The sequence below is a fragment of the Triticum aestivum genome, chromosome 1B, assembly GCF_018294505.1.
Source record: "Triticum aestivum cultivar Chinese Spring chromosome 1B, IWGSC CS RefSeq v2.1, whole genome shotgun sequence".
Lineage (NCBI taxonomy): Eukaryota > Viridiplantae > Streptophyta > Magnoliopsida > Poales > Poaceae > Triticum > Triticum aestivum.
In genome coordinates, this window is record NC_057795.1 from 627,746,422 (window position 1) to 627,769,201 (window position 22,780).

Sequence of the window (22,780 nt, forward strand, 5' to 3'; positions counted from 1 at the left end):
TGGAATGCTCTATGGTTACAATTTTGCATAAAGCCAATTTTTCCCTACAACAAAGGAACAAATTTATTTAACTATCATGGTAGTTGTTAAACATTGAGAAGGTTCCTCCAACTCAATCCCAATTAAGCATCATCATTAAACCCAATCAAATTAATTACTTTAGAGTGATGAGATCAACATGAAAATCCAAGAACCAGATACTCAAGATGTCCATAACCGGGGACACGGCTAACCATTATTAGTTTGTACACTCTGCAAAGGTTTGCACACTTTTCCCCACAAGACTCGATCTCCTCCGTTAGATTTCTCGCACTACATGGTGTTTGAGAAATGGATGACCGAGACACAGTCTTTCAGGAACAATAAATCTTTACTCTAGATGGACAGTTACACCTACTTTCCCCTACATCTGCTAGCCCACCACTGAAAGAGGTCTTGCAACTTAATCAACTATGCTAGAGCCCATAATAGCTTGTGGCTGCACATGAAAGTTTCTAGCATTAATAATCTTATGATCCCTTTGAGCCTGGGTGGCGGACCTTAGGATGATCACACGGAACCCCGGGATATCCTAGGACAACACTGGATTCTCCAGGTGCCACAAGCAATCCACCCAGATGTGTATTTAAGTAGCCACCTTAAGTTAACCATTAATTAACAATACTCTCATCTGTCATGGATACACTCACCCAAACCACGTCTACGAGCATAGCATAGCAATATAATCATAACGTAGATGTAACTCCCAAAGGTTTGATAATAAAAAGGGCAATAGGTTCTATCTCATCATCTACTTCCCAAAACCCACATATTAATCAGATCCTAACCATGCAATGTTTGAGGGTTGATCTAATGCAACAAAAACTGGTAGTAAAGGGATATGATCAAAGTGTTACTTGCCTTGCTGGTGATCTGCAAAACTTAGAGACTCGAAGTAGCATGCTTCACACTCCGGGTACTCTATCGCAACAAACAATAACATACATAAGCACTCAACTAGAAGCACGGGTAAAACTCAAGAAAAGAAGATCTAACCAGAAATTTGAACTTAAGAACTCCAGTTTGCAAAAAGAATCAACTCAAACGAAGCAACGAAACTCAAACTGCGAAAGAAACAAGATCTGTTTACTAATCTGGACTAAAGTCAAATTTTACAGTACCAAAATCTTGTTCAAGTTGGTTAAGCAGAAAAAGGGCTTTGAAACAAAGATCTAGGCGCTTGAATCGCCTAATTCTGACAAACGAGCGAAAAGATAAACTAAAACGAAGACCAGGGCAGAAATCGCGATCGAGAATAATCGCGGAAAAACCCTGGAAAAAGAAAATTGACGAACAGGCTAACAAACAAACGTTCGCTGTCTGCGGCTAACGGGTGAACACCGTTCATTAAAATGAACGTACGGACGAACGTCCACTAAATAACTAAACCGAAAAAACAAACCGATCTATTAAAAAACAGATCTAGGTTTCTAAAAAACCAAATGTTTTTTAAAAAAAAACTGAAATGGCGGCGACAGCGACATCTACCTTCGGCGAGGGTCGGCGGGGCGGGGCGGCGCGGGGCTTCGGTGGCGGGGCGTCAGGTGCGGCGGCGAGAGGCGACGACGGCGGCGGCGGGCGACTCACTGCGCGGCGGTGGCGACTTGCGGCGACAGCGGCGTTGGGTGTGGGCGGCGGTGGCTGGCGAGGCGAGAGGTGGCGGGGGCGGGCGGCTTTTAAGGGGGGTCGGGGTGGAGGCCGTCTTGGGGAAGGGGCCGGCCAGCGGTGGCTCCGAGCCGGACTCCGAGAGGAGTCCGCCGCGAGCACGGCGGGAAAAGCGGCAGCGCTTGGCGGGCCGGCCTGCTTGGCTGGGCTTCGGCCCAGACGGGCGGGAAACTCTTTTTTTTCTAAAATAAATAATTCCACCAAACACAAAAAAATCATAAAACTCTAAAAAAAACCTAAAAATGCCAGAAACAATTTTCACCATCTAAATAAAATATTTAGCACAAAGTGAACATTTTTCTGGCCGAAAATGCAAATTTTGAAAATGTGCAATTTTTCTATCTCAAATAAAATAGCAATAAAAGTCCAAATAAAATAATTATTTGATTTTAACATTTTTCCTCCTATATTTCTTTTATTTTGGAGAAGTCATTTTATCCCCTCTCTTTTATTTTAATATTTGAAATATTCAGAGACAAAAATGCTTAAAACCAAAATGATCCTCTTTTCAATATTTGAGAAAATTCAAATATGAAAATAAATGAGATCCCCAACTCTCTCCGTGGATCCTTGAGTTGCTTAGAATTTCTAGGATCGACCAAAATGCAATAAAATATGATATGCATATGATGACTTATCTATAACACTCCAAATTGAAAATTTGGGATGTTACAACCCAGTACTCGAAGCAAAGTAAATTTCCTTGTATGTATTGACTCTACCGCCACTTTGGTTTTTTGCTTGTGTGGGTGTTGATTTGCTTCATGTTGTTGGATTTTGAAGATTTCTCTTCTCTAGCCAGGAAGCTAAGGGGGGAAGCTAGGGATTTCTGGAAGAACCTCCATGCCCGATTCATTCCTCTTTGTCCCAACATATACAATTTACATTTACATTTTAACCCCTCTCACTTTCCTATTTGCAACTAACTTCTCACAACACTCCCCCTCAAGATGGGGTGAAAATGTCTAAGAGCCACATCTTGCCACACAACTTAAAGAAGGATACAACACTCACGCCCTTTGTTAATACATCAGCAAGTTGGTCTCTAGCTTTAAGAAAACCTACTTGAAGTACTCCCGCATCAAGTTTATCCTTAATGTCTATCAATTTCGATTTGTTTTGTTCTATCATGCTGAACCGGATTGTTGACAATGTTGATTGCGGCTTGATTATCACAATGGAGCCTGAGTGGTCCTCCTTTAAACAACTAAAGTTTAGTTAATAGTAATCGAAGCCATAACAACTCACATAGCCATGAAGCCATGGAGCGCAGCTCTGCTTCTACCGTGGATTTGGTGACAACACTTTGCTTCTTACTCCTCCAACTGACTAAATTTCCTCCTAAGAAGATCCAATAACCTGAAGTGGATATCCTGTCATCCAAGCACCCAGCCCAATCAACGTCTGTGTATCCCTCAAATTCTAGATGCCCATGGTTGGAAAGGATAATTCCTTTTCCAGGATAACCTTTGAGATACTGCAGAATTCTATTTACTGCATCTAGATGACCTGATCGAGGATCATGCATATATCTACTCACCAGGCTTACGACATATGCAATGTCTGGTCTAGTATGGGATAGATAAATTAAATGTCCCACAAGTCTCCGGTATCTCCCCCTATCAATAGGTTCTCCTAAATTGGCTGTAATACAAAGGTTTGGCTCAATAGTTGTGGCAGGTGGTTTACTTTCAAGCATCCTAGTTTCAGCGAGAAGAGCAAGCACATATTTTCTTTGAGAGAGATAGATACCTTGAGATCGATAAGCCACTTCTATTCCTAGGAAGAAGTGGAGGAAGCCAAGGTCTTTGACTTCAAATGACCTCGCCAATATTTTCTTCAGGTTCTTTATCTCCACGTCGTCATTCCCTGTGATCATAATGTCATCAACATATACAACCAATATGACAATTTTATTTTCATGGTGCTTAAAGAAAAGGGTATGGTCAGCATTGCTTTGTCAAAAACTCAAAGTGCAGACTTCCTTGCAAAATCTCCCAAACCAAGCGCTAGGTGGCTATTTAATTCCATAAAGTGATTTCTGCAATCTACACAATTTACCCATTGTCCCAGGCCCACTGAACCCTGGTGGAATCTCTATATAAACTTATTCTTTCAAATCTCCATGAAGAAATGCATCCCTCACATCTAGATGAAACAACTTCCACTTGTTATTTGCTGCTACCGAGATCGTCACCTCATTCAACGCACGATAATCAACAACCATCCTCAATGATCCATCCTTCTTCTCCACTAGAAGTACTGGGGCTCCCCAAGGTGATGAACTTGGTTGAATGTAACCCTTATCTAGTAACTCCTTAATCTGCTTCTTAATTTCCTCCAAATCCTGTGTGGGCATCCGGTACGATCTCTTTGATATTGGCCCGGTGCCTGGCAAAAGCTCAATCAAAAACTCAATGTCTCTATCCGGTGGCATGCCTGGCAACTCCTTTGGAAATACGTCAGGGAAATCCTTCACCATTGGTACTTCCTCCTGTACAACTCGTGATAAGGAATTTTGTTGAGTCCCCTTCGTCACATGCCGGGATACATACTTGATGCTTCTTCCTTCTGGGGTGGTGAGCATAATCGACTTACTGGCGCAATTGATGTTTCCTCCATACATCGATAGCCAATCCATACCCAAAATCACATCCAACCCGTGTGACTCCAAAATTATCAGATCCGAGGGGAAAACATGCCTACCTATGGTCAATGGCATTTGAAAACATCCTTGGCTTGCCATATGATCCGCTCCTGGCGAGCTTACTAATATAGGTGTCCTGAGAACTTTGGTGGGCAACTTATACTTATCTACAAACCCCCTTGATATGTATGAATGTGATGCACCAGTATCAAAAAGAATGATTGTAGTAAATGACTTAACCAAAAACTTACCTATAACTGCATCTGGCTGCTATTCAACCTCCTCCACGCTAACGTGGTTCACTTGTCCCCTGTTGAAAGGGTTGGGCTTCTTCCCAGAGCTTCCATTGCCATTTCCATTCTTTGTTTCAGAACACTCAGTGGCGGTCCATTCTTCCCGCATTTGAAACAAGTAATGTGACTTAGATCCTTCTTGGTGGGCGTTGTTGGGTTGGAATGGTTCTGTCCGTTGCTTCCTCCATTCACATTCCCATTCTTGGGGCACTATGGTTGTGTGAACTTCCTCCATTGGAATTATGGCCTCCATGGTTATGGTGAATGTGTCCTCCCGAGTTCGGGGTAAAACGAGGCCTCTACTGAGCTCCTGAATTGTACTTCCGTTGTCCATACTTCCTCTTGCGGCTATCTATCTGTTGCTGCTTCCCTTCAATCATGAGAGCTCTATCTACCAAGTCCTGGTAGTTGTTGAATGTTGCCACCATCAACTGCATGCTTAGCTCATCATTCAGTTCCTCCAGAAACTTCTCCTGCTTAGCACCATCTGTAGCTACGTCATCAGGGGCATAACATGCTAACTTACTAAACTCATCCATATACTGGCCCACTGTGCGTCCCCCTTGGCGCAAGTTACGAAACTCACACTTCTTCATGTTCATAGCTCCTGCTGAAACATGGACAGTGCGGAAAGCCTGCTGAAACTGATGCAATGTAACAATGTTAATGGGGTAAGTGGCTGTGAAATAATCCCACCATGATGTTGCAGGTCCATCAAGCTGATGTGCGGCAAAATGCACTCTTTCCGCATTTGTGCATCCTACAGTGGTCAGCTCCCTTCCAATCTTGCGGAGCCAATCATCTGTGACAATCGGCTCGGTGCTACTAGAGAACATCGGCGGATTCAGCCTTAGGAAACGAGCTAAGTGATCAACAAGTGGTGGTGGTGGTGGGTTGTTGTTGTTGTTGCCTTGGTTCTGATTCTGAACTAGTAGCTGCATCAAGGTATTCTGCTGCTGGCTCAACTGAGTGAGCTCCAGTGGGAAGGCAAATCCATTGTCACCTCTCGGAGGCATCTGATGGGTTTAGAAAAGATGAGAAAACAGAATAGAACGGGGTCTAAAAGCGAAAACACTACCCATATGCACATGAGACAAACACAAACATATCACACCAATCAACTCAAACAAGGGCATACAATCGGTCTAACTATCGTTACAAAAGTTCTCAGACTATACCATATACATGGGGAAATACTACTACTGATATGGTGGTTGACTGGAAGTTTTGATCGGTAGAAGACTCCATGATATCCGCTCCAGCTTCATCAACATAGTCATCATCGCTAGCATCAGGGTCAGAATCGGTGTTGTCGATGATGATGTACTCCTTTGAACGAATTTCCTTGGAATGGTCATCATCTCCTCCTGGCGCGGGGTTTCCCATGAACACTCCTACCTTCCTTGTCAGGTTGTCATTCTTCTCCACTAGTATCGTCATTTCCTCCTCATATTCATCGCGTGTAGAATGAGTTCCTCTTCTATCTCTGTAATCTTGGTCATTGCCTTCTTCAGATCTATCATGCTTGCGCACATTTGGTTCTCCTGGCGGCGAATGTGCTGGTTTAACTCCTGGATGAAAGATGCAATGGACCTGTCCCACCTGGTGTTGATCATCTCCCGTTGCTCATCTCGGCGCCCACATATCTGGTAGATAGCGTCCTTAATATCCTTGTGATAAACTTCTCCAATGCGTCCCATGGCGATGTGGGCTGCCATGCTCTTTCCTAGACTCCAGGTTGGTGCATCAAAGGAAAACTCTATGGGCTTAGTGACTGGCATGAGCGTCCTTCCCGGAACTTGAACTCGAATTCCAACACTCCTCTTATGGTAAAGTGGCGATGTAGGTCCCGGTGAAGCTTGGTATTCCGATGTTCAGGTACCTAGTAACTTCCTTCAAGTGTCGTCCAAAAGGAGTGTCTTCATCCGGCTGTGTAAACTTGTTCCCTGAGTCCGCCATCCTATAGAGTGGAAAAGGGAGAGGACTCAGAATTGAGTAGAGAAGAGTGACCTATGGTTTAACTTAGTGGTCGTGTCCTACAGTCAGCGTGTGATCTGATACCATCTTGTAGTGACCAGACCTCAAACGGTCTAGTCTCTGTGCATCAGTGTCATCCCTGGACCGGTAATGCTGACACGCATAGTACTCGAGGATTTATAACCTTGTTTCAATCACACACTTATTACATCGAATGTCTCAAAAGAGAACTTATTACAATAAAATGGCTTAAGGCCATCTAAATAAGATAACAGCGGAAGGCTTGGAAGATAAAGTGAGTCCATCAAACTCCAACGGCATAGCTGAGTGAACGACAATGACCTATGGCACCTTACTCGTCGTCTGAAAAGTCTGCAACATGATATGTTGCAGCCCAAAACGGATCAACACATGGAATATGCTGGCAATGTAACACCAAAGAGTAATGAACAGAATAAATGCTATCACTACATGCATATATGGCTGGTGGAAAGCTCTATGGTTAAAGTTTTGCATAAAGCCAATTTTTCCCTACATCAAAGGAATAAATTTTATTTCACTATCATGGTGGTTGTTAAACATTGAGAAGGTTCCTCCAACTCATCCCAATTAAACAAATTAGCCCACAAAATTAATTTAGAGTGATGAGATCAACATGATAATCCAAGAACCAGATACTCAAAATGTCCATAACCGTGGACACGGCTAACCATGAGTAGTTTGTACACTCTGCAGAGGTTTGCGCACTTTTCCCCACAAGAGTCGATCTCCTTCGTTGAATTTCTCGCACTTCATGATGTTTGAGAAACGGATGACCGAGGCACGGTCTTTCAGAAACATTAACTCTTTATTCTGGGTGGACAGTTACACCTACTTTCCCCTACATCTACTTGCCCACCACTGAAAGAGGTCATGCAACCTACTCAACTATGCTAGAGCCCATAATAGCTTGTGGCTGCATACGGAAGTTTCTAGCATGAATAATCTTATGATCCCTTTGAGCCTGGGTGGCGAACCGTAGGATGATCACACGGGTAGTCCGGGATATCCTAGGACAACAATGGATTCTCCAGGTGCCCGCAACCAATCCACCCAGATGTGTATTTAAGTTGCCACCTTAAGTTAACCATTAATTAACAATTCTCACATCTGTCATGGATACACTCACCCAAACCACGTCTACGAGCATAGCATAGAAATCCCGAGCAATCGTAGAAGTAACTCCCAAAGGTTTGATAATAAAAAGGAAATAGGTTCTACCTCATCATCTACTTCCCAAACCCACATGTTATTCAAATCCTAACCATGCAATGTTTGAGGATTGAGGCTAATGCATAAAAACTGGATAATAAAGGGATATGATCAAAGTGTTACTTGCCTTGCTGATGATATCCAAAACCTAGCGACTCGTAGTAGCACGCTTCACACTCCGGGAATTCTATCACAAACAAACAATAGCATACATAAGCACTCAAACGAGAAACACGGGTAAAACGCAAATAAGAAGATCTAACCAGAAAGTTCAACTGAAGAACTCCGGTTTGCAAAAAGAATCAAATCAAACGAAGCAACGAAACTCAAACTATGAAGGAAACAAGATTCATTTACTAATCTGGACTAAGGTCAAATTTTACAGTACCAAAATCATGTTCAAGTTGGTAAACAGAAAGAGGGCTTCGAGACGAAGATTTAGGGGCTTGTTTCATCTAATTCAGATAAACAAGCAAAAAAGTTATACTAGAACAAAAATCAGAGCAGAAATCGCGGTAAAAAATAATCGCAGAAAAAACCTGGAAAATAAACGAGACGAACAGGCTGACGAACGAACGTTCGTTGTCTGCGACTAACCGACGAACAACGTTCGTTAAAACGAACGTACGAACGAGCGTCCGCTAAATAACTAAACTGAAAAACAAACCGATCTATTAAAAAACGGATCTAGGTTTCTAAAAACCCGCATGTTTTTTTTTGAAAAAACGAAATGCCGGCGGCAGCGGCATCTACCTTCGTCGAGGGTCGGCGGGGCGGGGCGGCGCGGGGGCTATGGCCGCGCGGGGGCTGTGGCGGCGCGAGGCTCCGGCGGCGGGGCGTCGGGTGCGGCGGCGAGAGGCGACGGCGGCGGTGGTAGGCGACTCGCGGCGCGGCGGCGGCAGGTGACTCGCGGCGCGGTGGCAGCGACTTGCAAAGACGGCGTCACAGGTTGCAGCGTCGGGTGCTGGCAGTGGTGGCTGGCGAGGCGAGAGGTGGCGGGGGCAGGCGGCTTTTAAGGGGGGGTAGGGGTGGAGGCCGTCTTGGGGGAGGGGGCGGCCGGCGGCGGCTCCGAGCCGAACTCCGAGAAGGAGTCCGCCACAAGCATGGCGGGGAAGGCGGCGGCGCTTGGTGGGCCACCCTGATTGGTTGGGCTTCGGCCCAGTCGGGCGGGAAACTCTTTTTTTTTAATAAATAATTCCGCCAAACAGAAAAAAATTTCCTAAATATATATATATATAAATGCCAAAAACAATTTTCACCGTCTAAATAAAATATTTAGCACAAAGTGAACATTTTTCTCACCTAAAATGCAAATTTTGAAAATGTGCAATTTTTCTATCTCAAATAAAATAGCAATAAAAGTCCAAATAAAATACTTATTTAATTATAACATTTTTCCTCCAATATTTCTTTTATTTTGGAGAAGTCATTTTATCCCCTCTCTTTTATTTTAATATTTGAAATATTCGGAGATAAAAATGATTAAAACCAAAATGATCCTCTTTTCAATATTTCAGAAAATTCAAATATGAAAATAAACGAAATCCCCAACTCTCTCCGTGGATCCTTGAGTTGCTTATAATTTCTAGGATCAACCAAAATGCAATAAAATATGATATGCATATGATGGCCTATGTATAACATTCCAAATTGAATATTTGGGATGTTACAACCCACTACTCAAAGCAAAGTAAATTTCCTTGTATGTATTGACTCTAACGCCACTTTGGTTTGTTTGCTTGTGTGGGTGTTGATTTGCTTCATGTTGTTGGATTTTGAAGATTTCTCTTCTCTAGCCAGGAAGCTAAGGGGGGAAGCTAGGGATTTCTAGAAGAACCTCCATGCCCGATTCATTCCTCTTTGTCCCAATATATACAATTTACATTTACATTTTAACCCCTTTCACTTTTCTATTTGCAACTAACTTCTCACAACACCCCCCCTCAAGAAGGGGTGAAAATGTCTAAGAGCCACATCTTGCCACACAACTTAAAGAAGGATACAACACTCACGCCCTTTGTCAATAGTTTTAAGAAAACCTACTTGAACTACTCCCGCATCAAGTTTAGCCTTAATGTCTATCAATTTCGATATGTTTTGTTCTATCATGCTGAACCCGATTGTTGACAATGTTGATTGCGGCTTGATTATCACAATGGAGCCGGAGTGGTCCTCCTTTAAACAACTAAAGTTCAGTTAATAATAATCGAAGCCATAACAACTCACATAGCCCAGAAAACATGGATCGTAGCTCTACTTCTACTGTGGATCTGGCGACAACACTTTGCTTCTTACTCCTCCAACTGACTAAATTTCCTCCCAAGAAGATCCAATAACCTAAAGTGGATCTCCTGTCATCCAAGCACCCAGCCCAATCAGCGTATGTGTATCCCTAAAATTCTAGATGCCCATGGTTGGAAAGGATAATTCCTTTTCTAGGACAACCTTTGAGATACCGTAGAATTCTATTTACTGCATCTAGATGACCTGATCGAGGATCATGCATATATCTACTCACCAGGCTTACGACATATGCAATGTCTGGTCTAGTATGGGATAGATAAATTAAACGTCCCACAAGTATCTGGTATCTCCCCCTATCAACAGGTTCTCCTAAATTGGCTGTAATACAAAGGTTTGGCTCAATAGGTGTGGCAGCTGGTTTACTTTCAAGCATCCTAGTTTCAGCGAGAAGAGCAAGCACATATTTTCTTTGAGAGAGATAGATACCTTGAGATCGATAAGCCACTTCTGTTCCCAGGAAGAAGTGGAGGAAGCCAAGGTCTTGGACTTCAAATGACTTCGCAAATATTTTCTTCGGGTTCTTTATCTCTACGTCGTCATTCCCTATGATCACAATGTCATCAACATATACGACCAATATGACAGTTTTATTTTCATGGTGCTTAAAGAAAAGGGTATGGTCAGCATTGTTTTGTCATAAAGCTCAAAGTGCAGACTTCCTTGCGAAATCACCCAAACCAAGCGCTAGGTGGCTGTTTAAGTCCATAAAGTGATTTTTGTAATCTACACAATTTACCCATTGTCCCAGGCCCACTGAACCCTGGTGGAATCTCTAAATAAACTTATTCTTTCAAATCTCCATGAAGAAATGCATTCCTCACATCTAGCTGAAACAACTTCCACTTGTTATTTGCTGCCACCGAGATTAAAGCTCTGATGGTGTTCATATTTGCAACTAGGGCAAAGGTTTCATCATAGTCCACTCCATATGTCTTGCTATAACCTTTTGCCACAAGTCTCGCCTTATATCTATATACTTTCCCTTCGGGTGTATGTTTTATGGTAAACACCCATTTTCAACCTACCACTTTCTTGGTACAAGGAAGTGGAGTAATTACCCATGTATTATTCTTGTCGAAAGCAGACATCTCCTCAAGCATTGTTGCCCTCCATTTTCGGTTTAATTTTGCCTCCCGCCAATCCCATGGTAAGGGTTCTTCAAAATCCAATGATACGTCTCCAATGTATCTATAATTTTTTATTGTTCCATGTTGTTATATTATCATACTTGGATGTTTTACAATCACTAGCAAAAGGGCCCGTGCGTTGCAAAGGGGAAAAAACATAATGTTCAATCACGATGATCACATTTTATTCATGTCTCATCGCATGATTTCGAAAATTTGTTCAAAAATGTATGAAAATGTTTCTAAATTTATTCACAAATCAAAGCAATGTGCACATTTTTTAAATAATATCATGGTTGTCAAAAAACTTGGTAATTCAAAGAATTATTCTGAATGTCAAGAAACATATTTTAAAAAACATACCATAATATTTCAATCCACCCCGGCAGTTAATTTTTTAAAATTCACGCGGGTATATAGTCACAAACATTCAGAAGCATTATTGTTTAACTACATACCTTCGATCATTCATGAACATTTTTATGAATTTGCGAATATTTTTAAAAATCATGAAAATTATTTAATATTGGGATGGTTTTTAAGCATTTTCTTTAGAATCGTTGAACAATTCTAGAATAGAGGAACATTTTTTTTGAAATTCATGTATATTTTCTGAATTAGCAAACATATTATGAATCAGTAAACTCTATTGTAGTTCACAAACTGTTTTGCTAATCCCGTTTTATAAGCTCACTGATTTTTTTCCCAAGGCTACTGATGGCAATCGTTTGAGAAAGTATATAAACTGATGGTAATCAGTTTAACTGAGCAAGGTGGGACTGTTGACCAAAAAAAGACACATCACATACAGGCCTACGCTAGTTGAGAAGTTTTTTGATTCCATTGAAAGCTGAGACGTGTCTACTAGCCCATAAGGCCCAGCCAGACGACTGGTTTCTTGTTTAGAAAAAAAAACTGAAACAACTTACGGGAGGGCATAGAAAACGGGAGGAGCTCGATCGCCTGCTCGATCCCTTGCGGGAGAAGGTAGGATTCTTACAAAAAAACTGAAACAATCTTTTTTCCTTGAGAAGCAAAACTGAAACAAATTTTTAATAGCCGATACGAAACTTTGCTGTAAAAATTAGTACCACCGCATGTATTTCATGTAAGGTGGGATCAATTGCAGGACGAAACCAAGAATAGCCTTGCTTGAATAATATGTATAGATATAGAATACCTTTCTTATTTATCCGAGCCATCTCTTTTAATATTGTTGTTTAATTGCCCATCATATTTGTGAATCGTGCATTTTAGGAATTGTATTATATTATGCAGGCGTGTCTTAGGAAGGAATATCTCTTAATTGCCCTATTTAATTGCCTATCTTTCTCAAGCATCCAATTAGGTCGTCTCTTAATTATCCCACATAGTACCGATTCCACCTTGCCCCGTTTGTTTGATTGCCCAGCATATTTATCCTTGGATGTTTTCTTCCTTTTTCAAGAATCCTTCTTTTCTTCATTACTTCCTTTCTGGGCACCCACTCGTCATCCTCCGATCACCAATTGCCAGGCCGACTTATTAAGGTGACTAGTAAAACGTCCGTGCGTTGCCACAGGCTTTTGAAAAAATTTAAGATGCTACTCACGGAGCTAAAATAACCAAGAATAATGTCGTCTCAACTAACTCACATCTTTTTCTTGACAATCAGCTAACACACATCATACTATCATACTATCGAAGCCTTCCCCACCTTCAGCTATCAGTTGGCCATTCACAAGAGGGCGGCGGGCGCGGGCGCTAGACTTGGTCATCTACGGCGTTGCAGCAGCCGAAGATCGAGTTGGGCGTGGGGGGTGTAAGAAGGGAAACAAGCATGCAAGGAGCAGCGGCATTGCGACGGGCAGTCGTGCCACGGCCTTTACCTTTTCTCGGGCAACAGTGAGAGGCCACCACGCTCCTCGACTCTCCCTCCTCTCTTCCATGCCTGGCAACAAGATGGGCGAGATAGAGAGGAGGCAACCAAGATGTTTTTCTATATGGCGACCAAGATGCTTTTGTTTACTCGTGCCACGGATTCCTTACAGCCCCACCCTCGAGCGAAAAATTATCTCTTCTTTCCAAATTTAGCTTCTTTTGCTGCTTGGTTTTTCATTATTCTCGTCAAACAAGAATTGCCTTGCTATATAATCTCGTCAAACTAATATCATACACTTTTATGGATCCACTAATATGAGTTCATCATTATTTCGTTACTAAAAAGGATGGAACTCTAAAATGTTAAACAGCATGCTACACCAAATAATGTGAACTGATTGTATAATCAAACAATTTAATGCAAAATTAAAAGATCTTAGGCATGTAATTACAAAACCAATGTGTTTGTGTTGAATGTTATGTTTGATCACTTTTGCAACCAAGTTCTTCTTGATATATGTACACCAATTTTAAAGCAAATGTAGAGTAGCTGAAACAACCATTTCTCCCTTTTTCCTTCTTCTAGAAATCAGTAATAGACTAATGATATAGACTGCTCTGTTTCCTTTAGATGTAGGATCCTCCTTGATTATGATGTAGGGTCTCGTCGGGACATCGAAGCCTATGGAAGTATGGTATGCTTTCTATCCATCACCACGAATGAACAGAGAAACAGGGAGCAGAAGAACCCAAAATCGAGACGCTAAATGAGAGGGATAGGGCTCACAGAAAGGGTCTTCTCATTGTAGCAGCATCGATATTTGCTCAAGCCAAATCTCTCCGGAGTTGCCCATGCCTTACTCTTCGACCGACCAGACCTCCTCCAATGGTTGCCGTCAGCTCTCGCCTCCTCATGCACCCCCCTTGTATTTTGTGCTTCAGCACTGAACACGAATAGAAGATTCAGCTAGTGATATTATAGATCTAACAATTGGGGAATCATATAAGTGAACTTACATCCATGCTTGACAGATCAAACCATTTCGTACCTCCTGGCAACAGTACCGAGCATCCCAAGAACCTTGTATATCATGTATGGAAGAAGAGTGAAACAGACAAAGATTTCATGACTGTGTAGCATTGGGAAGTCCCTTTTCCATGACTTCATCAATAACCGCTTCATATGTGTGCAATCCTTTGAAGTAAAGTGTACTTCCATCCTACATCTTCACCAAGAAAACATCACTTCAAGCAACAGAACGTCAACGCACCCGGATTTAGAATACACATACACTTTGTTCTAGCTGTAGAAATCTAATAGCACACTGATCAAAATTAGTGCAAGGACATATCAAACAGGTAAAAAAGATATGAAAGACTAACTTTATCCAAACAAATAGGAAGAGGAGCAATATAAAATAATGGGCCAGATTAAAGGGAGTTGGATGTGGGAGAGAAGTGTCGATGATTACCACGATTCAGTTGCTAATCACCGTCGAGGATCCCAACATCGACAAACCATATCGATTCAGGAAGAGCTGGAACAATTCGTGATAGTGCTGCATCAGCCTCCCCGCTGGATGTTTTTAGTGGGAAAATACAGTATAATATGTATATCTAGTCCAGCCTAATTCTCTAGTTAATGACCTCCTTTGTTTTGTTTTATCAGATTCTATTTTAATTCAGACGATTTTTATTTTACATTCAGACTGTAGTTAATTGCCTCCTTTCTCCCTCTGTCCACACCATAGACAAGGATGCACTACCAGCTTTAGGGGCCAAAATATGGATCTATTGAGTCAGCTTCATCACCCAGATCTTCTGAAAAATAACACGAAATCATAATATCATTATACAACAGTTGAAAAAATCGTACTGGGCATGGGCCGTCTATTAGCTTTGCTAAGTATGGTGCCGTCCATTAGGCCGGCTTGATTAAGAAACTTTATATATACTACTATATATTAGTAGATGAGTTACATCTCATAAGAAAACTAAGTTACAAGAATTGAAATCCACCACCGTAACTCTACTTGTATATAATAGATGAGGTTTAGACATAAAACAACATTAATTTTATGTCAACAAGGAGGTTCACAGGTCATCTGGATTTCTTTCATTTTTGTGAATTGACATGTCAAGTGGTCGGACCGTTCCCCGGACCCTGCGCAAGCGGGAGCTATGTGCACCGGGCTGCCCTTTGTGAATTGGCACGTCAAGCAGGAGTGACGTGACAAACTAATAAACATGTTCAGTGATGTATCACAAATGCAAGGTAAGAAAACAAAAAATATTACTAACCAAGTTTACTAACTATCATTCGAGTTTGCCTGCACTGGAGGAAATGTTGCAGTATGATTCCTTGAGTTAGAAGCAAATAAAGATAATTGATTATCCACTACAAAATCTCTAACCACTGTACACATGCAATGATGGTTAGTAGGAATACACAATTTTATGACCTGTAACATTACTACAAGGTTCGTTGGTCAATGTCCTTCCAAAATATGAACTTGAATTGTGTGGGTGCATATTATGACCTGTAAAAGAATGACACGGATCATCCACCATATAGATATCCATACATCTACCTGGATCCATTTATGACTGACTACGAAACTAAATGTCACATAAAGGACAAGGAGCAGTACACAAAAACCTTTCAACAAGTATATGTATTTAACATAGGTGTATATTAAGTTATTAACTGCATAGCAACTTGGTAGCTAAGCAGCTATGCTAACTTGCTAACTTAAGTTTCTGTTAGCAAATGTTCGTACAGTTTCAGAAAACCTTGGGAGTACTTGATAGGAGTTCATCTTGCTAATTACAAATATTCCAGACTACACTGCGAAAGGTGAAACTTGAATTACTAATACACTGGCAATCCTTTCAATAACAAGATATGAACGAATAAGCAGAAAACCAATATTTCCTTGTATCAAGACAGCAGACTCATGACTTACCATGGTACAGAACAAGAAACTTGTCAGCGTTAATTTTAAGTTAATAGGCAAAGCTCACAAGTCATCAAGATTTTATTTCTTTGTATGGGTTCACCTTGTAAGTATGTTCGCCTTATAAGTATCAAGAAACTTGTTTGCTAACCTGAATATAATTCTCAACTGATGGCTAAAATGGCAGGCAGAGAAAGAGCATATCTGAACAAAATACCTGGTAGAGCACCCTACAACAAACCTCCCAAATGATTAGCGGCATTCGATCATTTCACAGTGCCTGCAGAAATAAAATCGAAATAGTAATCAGGACAATTTTTTTTTTGCAGAAGTGCACTCTAAATTCAGATATAACGTTTTCAAAAATCCAGTGATGCTAAAGAGGACATATCTTGCACATATTTGAAGAAGCCACCATCATCCCGCATTGGTCATGGCAGTGAGAAACAATCATTAGTCCTAAAACAGAGTAGGATCTATTAGAGAAAATTTGAAAAGGTGTGTTAGTATGTGACCATAAAATAAGGTTGTAGACAGACCAGGAATACTCGTTTAGATCATCATAATTACACCATGTTGAATGTGGTGTTTTTCCATGCTGGATTTTTTCTGCTCCCTACCAAATATAAGAGAACCATCTCCATTACCAAGAAGCTTCTTCCTTTCTTTCAAGAGTATGTGTTCGACCCAAAGGCATTTTTTCGCATCATTATCGGAATCCACTACCCTAATCTCCTTTCTCTGTATCTATCTTTAACATATTTACTAGCCCTGAAATCTGTAGGGAAATTAGACGCAAACTATGACAGAAAAGTGTGAAACACAGTGACAACATAATTAGCTCACCCCTTCATACTGCTGTAGAGTCGAGTATTTATATATGATCTCTGGTTAGTGTAGTAAGCTGATCTTTAATTCCAAAGGCAAGTGCACCATCGGCATGTGGTTCTGCAAAAATCATCACTGAAGCAATCATATCAGAAATCCATGAACTGTCATGTGTACAACAAGAACAAGGAAAAAAGGACCACAAATGGGTATCCAACTCGGCCAGCAGTGGCGACTTTATACATTGTTCAAATCAACCCGCATATATAATAAACAACAATATAATTTATTTATAAACAAAATTATTAGCAGCCAAAAGACACTTAATCTTTTTTCTTAGAGTTTGGCGAGTAGCAGTGGAGGAACTTCTGTTGAATACCTGCTATGTCTGAACGGTAGCTGATATGCCTATCCCATAAGATAATCTCCCTGTACATGACATAAGCCTTATAGATAATATCCATGTACAATCCTATAGATGGAACAAATTCAGCAGAATATAAGTGAGTGGTAGTCTCTCATTTTGAACTCAATTCTCCCTTCATTGGCATCTTGGTTGTACACATTGATTTGCTCTTGTGAGTGGCAGTGCATTGAAGATTTATTTGATCTGTCGGTGTGTCTTGTGAGTGGTAGGCATTAAACTGGGTATTGCTTGGATTACCGAACAATGACCATTCATGATTATGCAACCTCGCATAGCCTAGATAAATGATGAAATCAGTTGAAGATCCTCTGCATGCATATAAATTGTAGAAGAAAAGTTTTGGTAAAAAATCACAAAAAACTAACTTTAGAATGTTGCAAATGTACTGGTGCCCGGTCACAGTATATATGCAATTATGCACGAGTATATGATTCTGCCGCAAGGATCAGATAGACAACAATTTGGAGCATGGTGTTGTGTGACATCTCACAAAGTGAGTGTATGAATTTTCGATTGTTACAGAAAATTTCATATATAGATTTTCAATGTAAAAACGAACTTTAGGCCTATGTTATTTGTACATACAAAATGTATTTCTTGGTTCCCAAAGAGGTTCAGTAACCATCCTAAGTAAACAATCAAACATACCTTGAATCACTTTACCGAAAATATTGCAGATCAGAAGTAAGACCAGCCCATGTCTTATCAACTGCAAAAAGATTCCACAGACAAAACTTGCAAAAAAAGGTCACTCTCATATCTACTGTTTCATATCAAGAATCTCCTCAAACATGTCACCAGACAAACCATTTTTGGTTCAGTTTGAAGGTACATGGCCAAAATGAAGACTACTGTGATATAAAAGGAAACAAATACATCATAGAAATGACATAGGAACACTATGCATGCTCAACAATGATATGGGTCTGACATATGGAGTTAGCAGTTTCCCTAAAACAACAACTTTCTGAATATTATTGTCTCGCCCATTATGCCCACAAAAGGAAAGAGAAACCTGATGCAAACAAAATATTACAGCGAACAAACACAGAGTTTTTCAGAAAAAGGAACACTTACCAGGAAACTTCCAGTCCTTGAAGAAAGGATAACCTTCCTACAAATACACCATCCAATGCAGATTCATACAATTTTCATTGTGCACAAATGATGCAACATGCAGATTCAAGCCAATGCGACAAAATGTCCAGTTAACTTAGAGCTATTTACATATCGTTTACTTAAGTAAAAAAACTCAAGTTATCTTGCTGCAGGCAATCTACTCAATGCTGATCACACAAATAATAATGTCCGAAAGCACTTAGGAACAACCAGACCACACAAGCATAAAATTGTGTAACCAAATAGACATCAGAGGGGAGGGAGCATTTTTCAGAAGTACCTCATTAAGTTTCACGGTTATTATGTGAGGAGTAAAGGACCCGATGAACCTACAAATCAAAAGAAATATCATAGTCAGCACAAAAATTGTTCAAAGAAGATGATCAAATTAAAAATCATGTAACTGAACATATAGAAGAATCTTCTTATAAACGTGTGAAATCACATGTAAACCAACTAACCAAGATGGATGCCCTTTTTATTGATAGGCTGAATATAATAAGACACATGCCCTTTAAACGTGTGAATTCACATGTAAACCAACTAACCAAGACGGATGCAGCCAAAATTACCCAAGGCATCTAGTTGTTTCTTTTAGGGTTTAGGGTGTGCAAGTGTCGTTGAGGACATTACCTGTCCACTGAATCTAATGGAAAATTCATGGAATATATGATTGTTCCCACGAAATTGGATTCGAACTCAGGTTTAAGACGAACTTGCATCGCTGGAGACTTCTCCAACTCCTTCAAAGACTCCTGCAACTTTTGCTCAGGGGATTCACCATGCCACCAACTTCTTCAGGTGCCAACAACATGAACAGATAACGGGGTGGGAGGGGGAAGGGAGAAGAGAGAAGAGGGGTAAAGAGGAAGGGGTGGAGATACCTGTGATAACGGGGAGGCGGCAGTGCAGGACCGGAAGACTCACCGCCGGCGGGCAGGATGAAGAGCCGGCGGCTCCAACCCTAGCTTGCGCGTGAGAACTGCATCCGTCGCACACAACCAGGGCATCCATCGTCTGCCGTCGTGCTCCAGCGAGCCGGCGACCGAGGGTTGCCTGGAGCGAAGGTGGAGGCGACCAGAGCCGGCGGCGACGTGGTGCCGAGGTTGGTGCGACCGCGAGCTCGGGCGGTGAGGCGGAAGCTGCAGGAGACGGCGGCGGGAACCTCGAGGCCGAGCTCAGGCCATGGCATCCCTGGCTGCAGAGGCCGTGGCGGCGCCGGACGCAGCAGCGGGGCGAGGAGGAGGCCGGCCGTCGGGGAGGCAGGAGCTCCTCGTCCCCTCGATCCAGATCGGGTACGAGGAGGGAGCAACAGGGGTGCGGGGAGTGGGCGACCCGCGGGCGGCGGTCGGGGCGTAGGTTTTTTTTAGGAGTAGAAGATAATGAGATTTTTTTTCTATGGTGTATGATGCGTCTTTAAAATCTTTTATTTGTTTCCTTAAAATCTATTATTTGTTTCCTAAAGAAATTTGTAATAATGGGAGGTATCGGTTGATTTGGGTAAGTTAGTAAAGTTAGATCCGTGATTGCGTGTACGTTTGAAAAGTGCTGATTTGCATGGAAAGAGCTGAGGGGTAAATAAACCGGTGAATAAGAAACCAGCATTGATGGGGAGGTGGGAGGAGGGACGAAAAAAAACCAGACGAAGGTGGGAGGACGAAAAAAAACCAGCGAAAAATAACCGGCGGACTATTCACCAACTGCTACATTAGGAGTAGAGATGATGACAGGGGTAACTTGAACGCGTATATAAATTGATGGTTGTTCTTGTAAAAAGTCGAGGTGGTATTGTTTGATAATTGATAATAAGACCAACCGTATCCAATCAACATAGATGGACATAGTTCAGTTGGTTGTCGTCAAACGTATCGGCTGGAAGGTTGCGAGTTCATTTCCTCTTGCAAGTATCTTTTTTCTTCCTCGTGTTGTACTGGACCTGGGCCAAGCTGGCCAATGGACATCCTGAAGGCCCAAGTACCTCCTCGCATTGCAGGGCCGAGCTGGCCAACGGACATCCTGACAAACATTGCTATTAATTAGTACCACCTCATTTATATTATGATTTTGTCTATACGAATCGTAAAAGCGTATTACGATTGGACGGAAGCGTATTGTGACGGTGAACCCGAAAAATTCAATCCATGCTTTATTATTAGGGGGAGATTTTATAGTCATTTTATATCATTTTTTGGTACGAACTTATTGAAATAGTGCCCAGTGTCAGTTGCTATTTTCTGCATGTTTTTGACATTGCAGGAAATCAATACCAAACGGAGTCCAAACGCAACAAAACTTTTTGTGGATTTTTTTAGACCAAAAGACATCTCGTGGGCCAAAGAAGTACCAAGGAGGGGCCCCGAGGTGAGCACAAGACACCTGAGCACGTCTAGAGGCCCAGGCACGCCCTGGTGGGTTGTGCCCACCTTGGTGGCCTCCCGCACCACCTCTTTGCTCTATAAATACCCCAATATTCCAGAAACCCTAGGGGAGTCGACGAAAATCAATTCCAGCCGCCGTAGAGTCCAGAACTACCAGATCCAATCTAGACACCATCACGGAGGGGTTCATCATGCCCATTGGCGCCTCTCGATGATGCGTGAGTAGTTCTTTGTAGACCTACGGGTCCGTAGTTAGTAGCTAGATCGCTTCCTCTCTCTCTTTTTTGATTCTCAATACAATGGTATCTTGGAGATCCATATGATGTAACTCTTTTTTGCGGTGTGTTTGTTGGGATCCGATGAACTTTGAGTTTATGATCAGATCTATCTTTTTATCCATGAAAGTTATTTGAGTCTCCTTTGATCTATTGTATGCATGATTTCTTATAGCCTCGTATTTCTTCTCTGATATTTGGGTTTTGTTTGGCCAACTTGATCTATTTATCTTGCAATGCGAAGAGGTGCTTTGTGATGGGTTCGATCTTACGGTGCTTGATCCCAGTGACAGAAGGGGAACCGACACGTATGCATCGTTACCATTAAGGATAAAACGATGGGTCTATTTCTACATAAATAGATCTTGTCTACATCATGTCATCGTTCCTATTGCATTACTCTGTTTCTCCATGAACTTAATACACTAGATGCATGCTGGATAGCGATCGATGTGTGGAGTAATAGTAGTTGATGCAGGCAGGAGTCGGTCTACTAATCTTGGACGTGATGCCTATATAATGATAATTGCCTAGATATCGTCATGATTATTTGAAGTTCTATCAATTGCTCAACAGTAATTTGTTCACCCACCGTTTGCTATTTTTCTCGAGAGAAGCCACTAGTGAAATCTACGGCCCCCGGGTCTCTTCTATATTATATTTGCCTTCGCGGTCTATTTTTATTTGCTTTTATTTTCAGATCTATTAAACCAAATATACAAAAATACCTTGCTGCACTTTATTTTACTTGGCGATCTATCTATCAATTTATTGCAACTTTCTCACGTCCACTTGCCAATTTCTTGAGCCGTTGCCCGAAAGTGATTGACAACCCCTTTAATACGTCGTGTTGCGAGTATTTGTTATTTGTGTGCAGGTGTCGTTCACGTAGTGTTGCGTGGTTCTCCTACTGGTTCGATAACCTTGGTCTCCTCACTGAGGTAAATACCTACCGTTGTTGTGCTGCATCATCCCTTCCTCTTTGGGGAAATACCGATGTAGCTCAAGCAAACATCAAAAGGAATTTCTGGCGATGTTGTTGGGGAGACATCATCAACATCTACCAGGTTCCTAATCACATATCTCATCTCCTCACAATTTACATTATTTGCCATTTTCCTCTCGTTTCCCTCTCCCCCACTTCACAAAAATTTGTCGTTTTACTCGCCCCTTTTTCGTTCGCTGTTTTCTTGCAGGATCTGTTTTTGAGTGCAATCTTGTTGCATAGTCATAATGACTCAAGAGAACACCAAGTTGTGTGATTTCTCAAATACCAATAACAATGATTTTATTGGCACTCCTATTGCTCCTCCCGCCACTAGTGCAAAATCTTGTGATATTAACACTGCTTTGCTGAATTCTGTTATGAAAGATCAATTTTCTGGTACTCCTAATGAGGATGTCGCGTCCCATCTTAACACATTCGTTGAATTATGCGATATGTAAAAGAAAAATCATGTGGACAATGATGTTGTGAAGATGAAATTATTTCCCTTTTCTTTCCGTGATTCTGCAAGAAATTGGTTTTCTTCTTTTCCTCGCAATAGTATTGATTCTTGGAATAAGTGCAAAGATGCTTTCATCACTAAGTATTTTCCACCCGCAAATTTTTCCCCTTAGAACCAGATCATGA

The 22,780-nt window shown here is 41.5% G+C and overlaps 2 long non-coding RNA genes across 13 annotated transcripts; both read right to left on the minus strand.

Moving 5' to 3' along the window:
- Positions 1 to 13,577: 13,577 nt before the first annotated feature.
- On the minus strand, positions 13,578 to 16,469 carry LOC123143300 (uncharacterized). 7 transcript variants are annotated; one of them, XR_006470791.1, is made up of 5 exons: positions 16,338 to 16,399; positions 15,626 to 15,703; positions 14,636 to 14,984; positions 14,181 to 14,383; positions 13,578 to 14,107 (listed from the first exon to the last, which is right to left on the minus strand). It is a non-coding gene; the product is annotated as an uncharacterized lncRNA (long non-coding RNA). The 7 variants fall into 7 exon arrangements; XR_006470788.1 differs by having other exon boundaries at positions 14,636 to 15,703; positions 16,338 to 16,469; XR_006470792.1 differs by lacking the exon at positions 15,626 to 15,703 and having other exon boundaries at positions 16,338 to 16,352.
- Positions 16,470 to 16,511: 42 nt separating this feature from the next.
- Positions 16,512 to 19,842, minus strand: LOC123143314 (uncharacterized). Of its 6 annotated transcripts, XR_006470809.1 has the most exons (6): positions 19,128 to 19,280; positions 18,775 to 18,823; positions 17,328 to 18,489; positions 16,967 to 17,083; positions 16,660 to 16,898; positions 16,512 to 16,579 (listed from the first exon to the last, which is right to left on the minus strand). It is a non-coding gene; the product is annotated as an uncharacterized lncRNA (long non-coding RNA). The 6 variants fall into 6 exon arrangements; XR_006470808.1 differs by having other exon boundaries at positions 16,660 to 17,083; positions 19,128 to 19,310; XR_006470805.1 differs by having other exon boundaries at positions 16,518 to 16,898; positions 19,128 to 19,278.
- Positions 19,843 to 22,780: the final 2,938 nt, after the last annotated feature.